An 11,244-nucleotide genomic window follows, 5' to 3' on the forward strand; every position below is an offset into this window, starting at 1 on the left:
CGGAGAACCACAGTCCGCAGTTATCTAAATAGTATGGAGTCCTCTTAGAAATGGTTCTTAGGAAAAAAACTCAGAGAAACCAATACAAGCCCTGGGGAGTTCTGGGAGCTTGGTCCCGACAGCTGCACACAGGATGTCTCACCTGCTCCCTCGGAGGGAAGGAGCTCATTCCTGGGCCTACTGCCTGTCCCACTGTGCTCACAGAGGTGCCCTTGGCTGTCACTCATCGCTGATGGGGAGGGGCTGCTGGTGTGTGAGTGGGGGAGGGGCAGAGACATTCTACAGTGTGTGTGTCAGTCCAAATAACTGTCTCTTCTCCTGCAAGACTTTTAAAATATATATTTATTTATTTCTTTATTTGGCTGTGCCGGGTCTTCACTGTGGCGTGCAGGACCTTTAGTAATGGCATGTAGGATCTAGTTCCCTGACCAGGGATTGAACCCAGGCCCCCTGCATTGGGAGTTCGGGGTCTTAGCCACTGGGCCACCAGGGAAGTCCCTCCTCCTGAAAGACTTTTGACTGTTCACTTTAATATGTACAGTCACATCTTGAGTTGCACAGAAACTTCTAAATTATGAGAAAAGTAATGAGACAGGATCATCGCTAAAATATTGAAAATCCACAGGAAAATAGAAAAATCAGTCTCTGATTTGGATATAATCTTTCAGAAGCCGTTCAGCTCAGTTGCTCAATCATGCCCGACTCTTTGCGACCCCATGGACTGCAGCACACCAGGCTTCCCTGTCCATCACCAACTTCTGGAGCTTGCTCAAACTCATGTTCATCGAGTTGGTGATGCCATCCAACCATCTCATCCTCTGTCATCCCTTTCTCCTCATGCCTTCAATCTTTCCCAGGAAAATACCTGTGGGCATTAATGGTGCTACATTCCAGTTTGAGTCATTGAGGTGTGTGTGTGTGTATGTGTGTGTGTGTGTGTGTGTGTGCGACAAGTACACTTTAGATGCTAAAGGACTTTTGATAGAACTGAAACGGGTGGGGCTGGTTTGATACACAGAGGCTGAGGAGCTGCAGCTGGATGTTCACAGTGTGAAGTCAACGTCCAAGGAAGGGCACTGGGGCCTCAGCCCAGCCTCACAAGTTCAGGGTAAAGGCATTGCAGGGTGAGGCAGGGGCTTTCCTAGCGGAACTCACAAGGCCCTGGCTTGGGGAAACTGTGTGGGATGAGGGTGGCTGCAGAGTGTCTCCCATGGGCAGATCTTTCCTTTTCTTTTCTGCATATGGTAGTGTATGTTTCCAGGCCGCTCTCTCCGTGCATCCCACGCTCTCCTTCCTTCCCGCTCCACGTCCACACGTCTGTTCTCTGTGTTTGTCCACATACCACGGCTCTGCAACAACCTAGAGGGGTGGGACGGGCAGGGAGGTGGGAGGGAGGTTTGAGAGGGAGGGGACATAGGTACACCTACGGCTGATTCATGTTGATGTTTGGCAGAAACCAACACAATTCTGTAAAGCAATTATCCTTCCATTAACAATTTTTTTTTTTTAGAAAGAACTTTCCTTTTTCTCTTTTGGCCACACTCTGTGGCCTGTGGGATCTTAGTTCCCCAACCATGGATGGAATTCATGCCCCTGGATTGGAAGTACATGTCTTAACCACTGGGCCACCAGGGAAGCCCCTAAAGATCTTTCCAATCAGTTCTCAGCGTGTGTGTGAAGATAGTCTGGATTGGTAGGGGACACTACCACCGAGGAGGAAGAGGGAGGTGGGGTGGTGCAAGGGGGAGAAGGTGCCTCCAGGGGATTTGTGTGAAAGCCCGGGGAAGTCATCCACAACCAGAAACTTCAGAGCCCCCCTACAGGGCTCTCCGCCGGCTCTCCACCACCTTCAGAGGTCATCAAGGCTCTGTGTGTATAGTGGGCTGAACGGTGGCATCAAGGCATTGCGTGTACAGTGGGTTGAATGACGGCCACGACACGGTGCATCCAAGTGTCCTGGAACCTATGGATGTGACCTTATTTGGAAAATGGGTTTTGCAGATGTAATTAAGTTCAGGTTCTAGAGTTGAGGTCACCCTGGATTGCCCTGGAGGGCCCTAAATCCAGTCGCCAGTGTTTGTATAAGAGACAGAGGAGAGGACGTGCACACACAGGAGGAGGAGGTCATATGCAGATGGGGGCAAGAATGAGCCACAAGACAAAGGCTGCATGGAGTCCCCAGAAATCCAGGAAGAGGAAAAAAAAAAAGGGATTCTCCGCTGGAGACTTCAGAGGCAGCATGGCCCTGCCGACACCTTGACTCCAGAGCTGAGAGAATAAAATTCTGTTGTTTTAAGCCACCAAACTTGTGGGAATCTGTTATACCACAGATTTGGGAGGAACCAGGCACCCCCAGGGTTGGACTGTACAGTGTGGGAACCCCGAGCTGTCATCAAAGCCAGCAGGTAAATACTTTCCTGGGGAAGCAGGGAAGGGTGATGTGGGGGATGAAGGATCACAGAAAGAAGGGGGCAAGCCCAGCCTGGGCGGGGAGCACTCATCCTGGGGTCAGTGTGGTCCGTGAGCCTCGGCTCCATCTTGTGATACTGCTCTGCTGAGCCGCTGCTGCACGCTGGAAGCACAGGCTCTGTGATGTGGGGTCTCTGTGAGGACCCTGCGGGCGGGCTGGAATGGCAAGATCCAGGCACAAGGTGGAGAAAGCACTCAGAGAGAACGCGGTGGGGGCAGAATGACCAGGGATGTGGGTGGTGGGGAGACCGGCTGTGTGGCCAGAGGAGGGGCGGCACCCCTTTGAGGCAAGTGCAGTGTGCTGTGGGTTACAGCCAGAACCTTGCACCCAGAGGTGGGACCCAGAGAGAAACCCAAGATGTGTCTGTGGTCCTGGCATCCCAACACGGGTAGAAGTCATGACACATTTACCCTTTGGCTTCTCTGGTGGCTCAGATGGCGAAGAATCTGCCTGCAATGCAGGAGACCCAGGTTTTATCTCTGGGTCGGAAAGATCCCCTGGAGAAGGAAATGGCAGCCCACTTCAGTATTCTTGCCTGGAGAATCCCACAGACAGAGGGTCACAAAGAGTCGGACATGACTGAGTGACTGACACGCTCTTTTCACTTTTTGTTGCTGTTCGACTGAGTTGTGTTCGACTCTTGCCGATTCCATGGTCCGCAGCACGCCAGGCTTCCCTGTCCTTCACTGTCTCCCAGAGTTTGCTCAACCTCATGTCCACTGAGTCGGTGATCACATCCAACCATCTCATCTTCTGTCATCCCTTTTGCCTTCAATCTTTTCCAGCACTGGGATCTTTTCTAATGTGTCAGCTCTTCGCATCAGGTAGCCAAAGTACTGGAGCTTCAACTTCAGCATCAGTCCTTCCAATGAAAATTCAGGACTGATATCCTTTAGGATGGGCTGGTTGGATCTCCTTGCAGTCCAAGGGACTCTCAAGAGTCTTCTCCAACACCACAGTTCAAAAGCATCAATTCTTCAGTGGTCAGCTTTCTTTATAGTCCAACTCTCGCATCCACACATGACTACTGGAAAAACCATTCAATTTTCACTTTACCTGGAATAAAAAAATGTTACCAGGGATTGACGTGTGTCTGGCCTGGGCTCAGCGCTGTGCATCCTCAAAGTGAAAGTGAAAGTGAAGTCGCTCAGTCCTGTCCGATTCTTTGCAACCAGTGGACTGTAGCCCACCAGACTCCTCCGTCCATGGGATTCTCCAGGCAAGAATACTGGAGTGGTTGCCATTTCCTTCTCTGTATCCTCACCCAAACCCTCACTTAATCCCCATTTTACAGATGAGGAAACTGAGCCTCAGGGAGCTTGAGTAACCTGCTGATGCTCCTGTAAGACATGTCAGCTGGTATCTGCGTTCAGGTCTGTCTGCTTCCAGAGCCCAAGAGCTTGTAGCTGCTCTTCAGCGGGCCAGGAGTTCATTTTCCCAGTCACTGGAACTGTGCTCTGCAGCAAACCATCTTTTTGTACTCCCTCCACTGGGAGAAACCTCTTCATCTCCATCTCGTTACGCACCTGCTTGCTTTATGGATGATGCGCTACTAACTCAGATCAAGGCTCGGGGTCTCCTTTACAAGCAGGCTGAGCGTTGCCACAGTGACGCCCCCGGGCGCTCTCTGTCCCTGCACCACAGTCCCAGGCCTTCAAGTCCTTATTTTCTGTTCTTTTCATGTTTCCGTGCTCCGTCTTACTACCCTGAGTTTTGAACTCAAGTTCATCTATGTATTATACTTTAGCTTTTTTCCCCCTCTTCCAAACAGCTGATTTTCAATCCATATAAAGCAGAAAACTAAGTAGCCTGATTAGAATTATGTCCAAAATGATAACAGCCCCTAATTAAAAAAAAAAAAAAAGCTTTGTGTCTCTTTCAAGCATAAGTTACACGAATTTGCCTCTGCAGCTCAGAGGCTAAAAAATCTGCCCACAATGTGAGAAACCCAGGTTCGATCCCTGGGTGGGGAAGATCCCCTGGAGAAGGGAATGACTACCCACTCCACTATTCGTGCCTGGAGAATTCCATGGGCAGGGGAGCCTGGGGGCTACGCACTACAGGGTCCCAGAGATTCGGACACGACTGAACGACTAACAGTTTCTATCAGTTCTGCAACCAATTCTTTTGCTGTAAATGCTCCCCCACCCCCCGACCTTATTCCACTTTTTGAATGGGATCTTGAGAGCTGAAATAATTGCATTGGGGGTCTCCAAAGTGAGAAGTGGCTATAATATCCATCGTCGTTAGAAGAGCCTACCCTTCTGCTAGCTGACTCAGAACGCTGTGTCTAGCACCTGCTTTCAGGAGGCAGGAAGTCGCCCTCAGAACACGGAAGATCTGAGGCTGAGAAGGCAGGTCCCATTCCTCATCACCGGCGGCTGCTAAAGTCTGAACACCGCGCCCAAAGAACTCCTTGAAATATCTGTGTTGCTTTGTCCCTGTGAAGAGACAAGATTCCAGCTATAAGACCTTAGCCCATTGTCTTATTTTAAAATAGAGCTATTGATACGGAAATAAAATCACCATTTACCTCATCAGCAAAGAACGTTGGATGTCCCTTGTGGCGCAACATCGCCACCTGCTGACTAAAACATCACAGTGCAACTGGGTGCATAAAAGATTGTGAGCAGAATATGTATTAGCTACCACCTTTAAATTAAACACAGATTATTGCAACGTGCCTTCCAATCCAAAATAAGCCCGGCAGTTCGCAACATCACCCAGGAAAGCAGCAATTTCTGATCACATTTCCTTTATCGAATTCTTCAGAAAGATACATCTATTTAAAATAAGAAACCACGAACTTGTCCTTTATTGTTTAATTTGCTTTGACTTCTACAGTTGATAAATAAGAACTGTAGAAAGAAAATAACAGATTTGTTATCTAGTGATAAACACAGTTAGAGAAATCATGAGAGACACCTGGCGTCACAATCCCCCCCTTCCCATTAGCTGTGTAAATCTGAGCCTCAGTTTCCTCATCTGTTCAGTGGAAATAAGAATACTGATGGTGAAGTCCTGCAAAATAAATAGATTACAGATGGTGCATAGCACAAGTAATTTACTACATCCCTTGGTTTAGTCTCCTTTCATTAAGAGACCAACCATTCCGTTAACTAAATATACACTCGTTCACCAAATTTCCTCTATACCTATCATCATCTCTTGGTCAGCAATCATTAGAACTCTTCACCTATGGTCTCTCCAGTCTCTCTCTCCATATACATATTTTTCCTGGCCACGCCACCCAGCATACAGGATCCTAGTTCCCTGACTGGGGATCGAACCCAAGGCCTTCGGCGGTGGAAGCACTAAGTCTTCACCAGTGGACCACCAGGGAAGTCCTTCTCAGTCTATTTTTATGGATTTTTTTTTTTTTTCTTGAGTTCTTTAGGTATGGTTTCTGAGGCTCAGTGCCTGGGTGCTTGCAATTCCATACCTTTTTATCCCCAAGGTATTCTCATTACCAAATATGTTGATAGCTTATTTTTTTTTAATTGAGGGAGATTTACAGAATGATATTCATTTCCTGTGTGCTACATGGTCATTATTTTTACAGAATAGACTCCATTATAGATTATTACAAGCTAATGACTAGAACTACCTATACACTTACATAATGTATATATAATACTATACAATGTATCTTTGTGCTTATCTATTATATACATAGTAGCTTGTATCTCTTAATCCCATACCCCTAATTAAACCCTCCCCCCTTCCCTCCCTCTTTTGGTAATCACAAGTTTGTTTTCTGTGTCTGTGAGGGTTTATTTTTACATATATATTGATAGTTTATTCTGAAACTCAGCTGGCTTTTTTTTCTTTTCTCCAAATTTCTGCTGGGTCTTCTCTTCCCTGAGGTAAACTTCCACTTGATGCCCTGTCTCTCCCAGCACCTTGCAGTTAGATGGTGTCACGACTAGTTCTGGCTTTGAAATGTGAGCACAAGTGTTGAGTGTCAGTTTCCTGCCCATGTGCAACCCCCCAGGTGTTCTCTTCTGCTGTGGTTGCCTAGGAACACATGCACCCCAATGGTGTAGCTACCAGACAACAGCATCTCTGAATCCCTGAGTGACTGTGTGGAGCAGAGATCTTCACTAATGCTCCCTGGATATGTAGCATGAGTTAGAAATAAACTGTAGTTGTGTTAAACCACTGAAGTTTTTGAAGCTGTTTGTTCCTATAGCATAGTCTAACCTGCACTGTCTCATAAAACAGTATGATACTCTTGTAAACTGATTAAGGAAGTACCAAGAGCACAGTGAGATTCCCGAGGGGAAAAGAAAAGAAAAAACATGCAAACTTTTGTTGCTGTTACAAACCACTACCCTATTACCAGAGATCAAATTGCCAGCATCCGCTGGATCATGGAAAAAGCAAGCGAGTTCCAGGAAAACATCCATTTCTGCTTTATTGACTATGCCAAAGCCTTTGACTGTGTGGATCACAATAAACTCTGGGAAATTCTGAAAGAGATGGGAATACCAGACCACCTGACCTGCCTCCTGAGAAATCTGTATGCAGGTCAGAAAGCAACAGTTAGAACTGGACATGCAACAACAGACTGGTTCCAAATAAGAAAAGGAGTACGTCAAGGCTGTACATTTTCACCCTGCTTATTTAACTTCTATGCAGAGTACATCACGAGAAACGCTGGGCTGGATGAAGCACAAGCTGGAATCAAGATTGCCTGGAGCAATATCAATAACCTCAGATATGCAGATGACACCACCTTTATGGCAGAAAGTGAAGAGGAACTAAAAAGCCTCTTGATGAAAGTGAAAGAAGAGAGTGAAAAAGTTGGCTTAAAGCTCAACATTCAGAAAACAAAAATCATGGCATCTGGTCCCATCATGGCATCACTTCATGGCAAATAGATCAGGAAACAGTGGAAACAGTGGCAGACTTTTTTTTTTTTTTTTTTTTTGAGGCTCCAAAATCACTGCAGATGGTGACTTCAGCCATGAAATTAAAAGATGCTTACTCCTTGGAAGAAAAGTTATGACCAACCTAGGTAGCATATTAAAAAGCAGAGAGAGACATTACTTTGCCAACAAAGGTCCATTTAGTCAAGGCTATGGTTTTTCCAGTAGTCATGTATGGATGTGAGAGTTGGACTATAAAGAAAGCTGAGCACCAAAGAACTGATGCTTTTGAACTGTGGTGTTGGAGAAGATGCTTGAAAGTCCCTTGGACTGCAAGGAGATACAACCAGTCCATCCTAAAGGAAACCAGTCCTGAATATTCATTGTAAGGACTGATGTTGAAGCTGAAACTCCAATACTTTGGCCACCTGATATGAAGAGCTGACTCATTTGTAAAGACTCTGATGCTGGGAAAGATTGAGGGCAGGGGGAGAAGGGAACGACAGAGGATGAGATGGTTGGATGACATCACCGACTCAATGGACATGGGTTTGAGTAAACTCCGGGAGTTGGTGATGGACAGGGAGGCCTGGCGTGCTGCAGGCTATGGGATCACAGAGTCAGACGAGACTGAACTGAACTGAACTGATCCTATTACAATTTTATAAGGCAAGGATGTTACTCAAAATATTTAACAACTTGTATGTCATGAGCCCAGCTAATCAAAACATATATCCCATAAATGAGAAAGGCTATTAGCTGATTGGTCATGCAGGGATGTCAGCTGAAGATTCCAGACATAGTATCAGAACAATTTTAGCACTAAACATTCTTAGAAGACGGAATATATAAATGAGTAGCCAGGATAATTATAAGCTGACCTCATAGTGTCTGTACTTAAAATTTTCAGAAAACAGTGAAGGTGGACTCCAGAGTTTAGATGGCTAACTGGTTGCACTTCTTCCTGCCTTCCATCCTAAAAAGGAAAAATAAAGGAATTCGATCTAATCATCTGTAACTCTTTTTCTCTATTATAAGGACAAATCATTCCTTATCTGTTAACATTTAACCTGTTTAAAATGTGGTTATTTAAACATCAACACATTTACTGATATGTTTTAGAATAAACTTTTAGTCATCCATAATGCTAACTTCTAAGAAGCTCAACTAATTGAGATACTGCTTCCAGTGTGGATAATCAGCAGAACATACCCTGAGTACATTGCAAAACTGAGAATTTCTGAATCATCAAAGAAAGATCCAAGAATATTCTGGGTGGTTCTAGGGTTATGTATTATATTATGGGCTTGTTTGGACATTGATCATCATTGATACCATTTTGGTAACTTTCACGTAACTCAGAGAAACAACTCATTAGGAACTCTATCTGTCAGTCGTTGAAAGAAATGAGAGTTTCCATAGTATAATGAATGAAAGTTAAAGCAGAATAAGAAACCACGAACCTGTAAATAGTTGGATGGTGGAAATTACACGCAAAAGTTCTGTGGTTCTGTATTTACTAGCTGAGCATATCATGCATGTATTTATAGCTTTTTATGTGTCCCAAGAATATTTTTAGGAGATGACTAGCCCCCAAGTTATAAAGATAATTTCCTTAGAAGGAAAGAGCTTTGTCTGACTAATCCAAATGGTAAAACAAAAACAGGAGACAGGAAGATTAGCCTTTGAATCCTGAATAGCCTTGAAGTACAGTTAAATCAAAGCCTCAGATGGTGAAACTGTAATGCATTTAAATGAAAATTAAAGTGAAGAAGAAAGCACTTTTTTAAAACTAAAAAGAAAGCACGAAATATCTCTTCTCTGGATCTGCTTCCTGCAGCTTGAGTGGGGGTCAGAGGAGGGAGTAGATGGCCTCTTGGAGATGCTTCTCCACTTCTGAATCCCTGGACTTGAAGAGGAGTGAGGCAGGAATATGACCCTGACAGGGAGCTTAGAAATGGGTTTCAACTAGGAAAATCACAGGAGGCAAGGAACGTGAGTTCCCTGAGATGGAGATGCCTTAACTTGGAGGAGAGGTACCTCCATTCAAAGATCCAACTGCTCTTTTATTCATTTTAGAAGAAATTAGAAGAAATAAAGGAAGATACTGAAGCCTGAAGAGTTTGAGGACTGACTGGGAAACCCAGACTGAAATCACAGAATAGAGACCACAAAATAGCTACTAGCAATTTATTTCAGAGGAAGGCTTTGGTATTGGAAACAAATTCTTTTTTTTTTTTTTTCAGCACAGGGCAGATTGAAGGAAGAAAGTCTAGGTGGAGGTTTTAGGAGAACCCTGAGAATTCATATTCCTTTGAAGTGCCAATGTCTCTATTTATTTTAAAGCTATTAACAAATCTGCCATAAACACGAGGCCTGGATGGTTCAGCTGGGCTGCACTGTGTTATAGAACAAACTCAAATCTGTGGGTCATTCTCATGACCAAGCAAACTTGCCCCATTACCTTTCATAAGCATAAAATTTAGGATTGTAAAATAAACTTGAACCAGCACTTATGGAATGGGTCTGAAGACCTGCAGTTAGGTCACGCGTTATGGCTGCAAAGGTTCCTTCCTCTCTGCTCTTGGAAACTACCCCTGTTTCCACCACCCACCACACCCTTCCTCCTTCTTCCCGGCTTCTCAGAGCTCCAGCTCCAGGCTCCCTCTCTGCCCCGGGGACACAGAGAAGCTGAGAAACTCTTCCTGTGAAGAAGGGGAGAAGGGAGCTTGGGGAACAAATGGCCAGCTGCCAGTCACCCCACTTCCCTTCTGTGTCTCAGTGTCTGTGCGTGCAGACGTACAGCTCCTTCGTCCCTTTTGTATTCTCAGAATCAAGCCCAGTGCCCAGAACATAGTAGGTGCTCAGTGAGTGAAGTTCAAGTCGCTCAGTTGTGTCCGACTCTTTGAGACCCCAAGGACTATACATTCCATGGAATTCTTCAGGCCAGAATACAGGAGTGGGTAGCCTTTCCCTTCTCCAGGGGATCTTCCCAGCCCATGGATAGAACCCAGGTCTCCCGCATTGCAGGCAGATTCTTTACCAGCTGAGCCACAAGGGAAGACCAAAGATACTGGAGTAGGTAGCTTATCCCTTCTCCAGCAGATCTTCCTGATCCAGGAATCAAACCAGGGTCCCCTGCATTGCAGGTGGATTCTTTACCAACTGAGCTATGAGGGAAGCCCAGGTGCTCAGTAAATGCCTGCAAAGTAAATGATCATTGTGTCAGAGAGTCATAGGAGACAAACTTTTCAGTGTAACTCTGAGAGTATAAAAATAAAATGCCTTTTTAAAAAATTTATTAACTTGTTTTACTCTATTAATATCATAACTCACTTAATGAATTCCCTATTAAAAGGTTTTTCAGTTTCTTGACTATAACATGACTATGAATATGCTTATGTATCTTTATATCTGTCCAATTTCTTCCCTATACATGGAGTGTCTGAGTCAGAATATTTTCTGACTCAAGTGCCTTTTATATGAGTAGAACATTGAGGACACTGATCACCTACATTCTAAACCAGAGACTTCTAAGTCCAGAAAACTTCTATTTCTTTAAGGATGAGCCCTTTACATTAAAACAGTAGACAAGAGGAAGAAAGTAGAAGATGAGTGGGCTACAGTTGAGCTTAATCTCACCTTCCTGAGTTCTGATTGCAACCCTTTTGCTCACCCAAGAAGGCAGCTGTAATCCTGAGGCTGTAGAAGGAAGTCTGTCTTTCCTTTGCCACAAGAGAGCAGTGGGCATGATTGTCGACCTGTCCCAAGCAAAGGCTGGCACCACTAGAGGGAAGGAGAGGGGCCTGGGGATGAGATGGATTCTAGACTTGTGATGTTTAGCAAGGTTATGTCAAAGAAAACACCTCTGGACTTCCCTGGTGGTCCAGTGGGTAAGAAGCC

At 45.0% G+C, this 11,244-nt stretch overlaps 1 long non-coding RNA gene across 1 annotated transcript; it reads right to left on the reverse strand.

Moving 5' to 3' along the window:
* Positions 1-324: 324 nt before the first annotated feature.
* Positions 325-5,189, reverse strand: LOC132657193 (uncharacterized). The gene is made up of 2 exons (XR_009595000.1): positions 4,731-5,189; positions 325-3,526 (listed from the first exon to the last, which is right to left on the reverse strand). It is a non-coding gene; the product is annotated as an uncharacterized LOC132657193 (long non-coding RNA).
* Positions 5,190-11,244: the final 6,055 nt, after the last annotated feature.

This window comes from Ovis aries, chromosome 9 (genome assembly GCF_016772045.2).
Source record: "Ovis aries strain OAR_USU_Benz2616 breed Rambouillet chromosome 9, ARS-UI_Ramb_v3.0, whole genome shotgun sequence".
Lineage (NCBI taxonomy): Eukaryota > Metazoa > Chordata > Mammalia > Artiodactyla > Bovidae > Ovis > Ovis aries.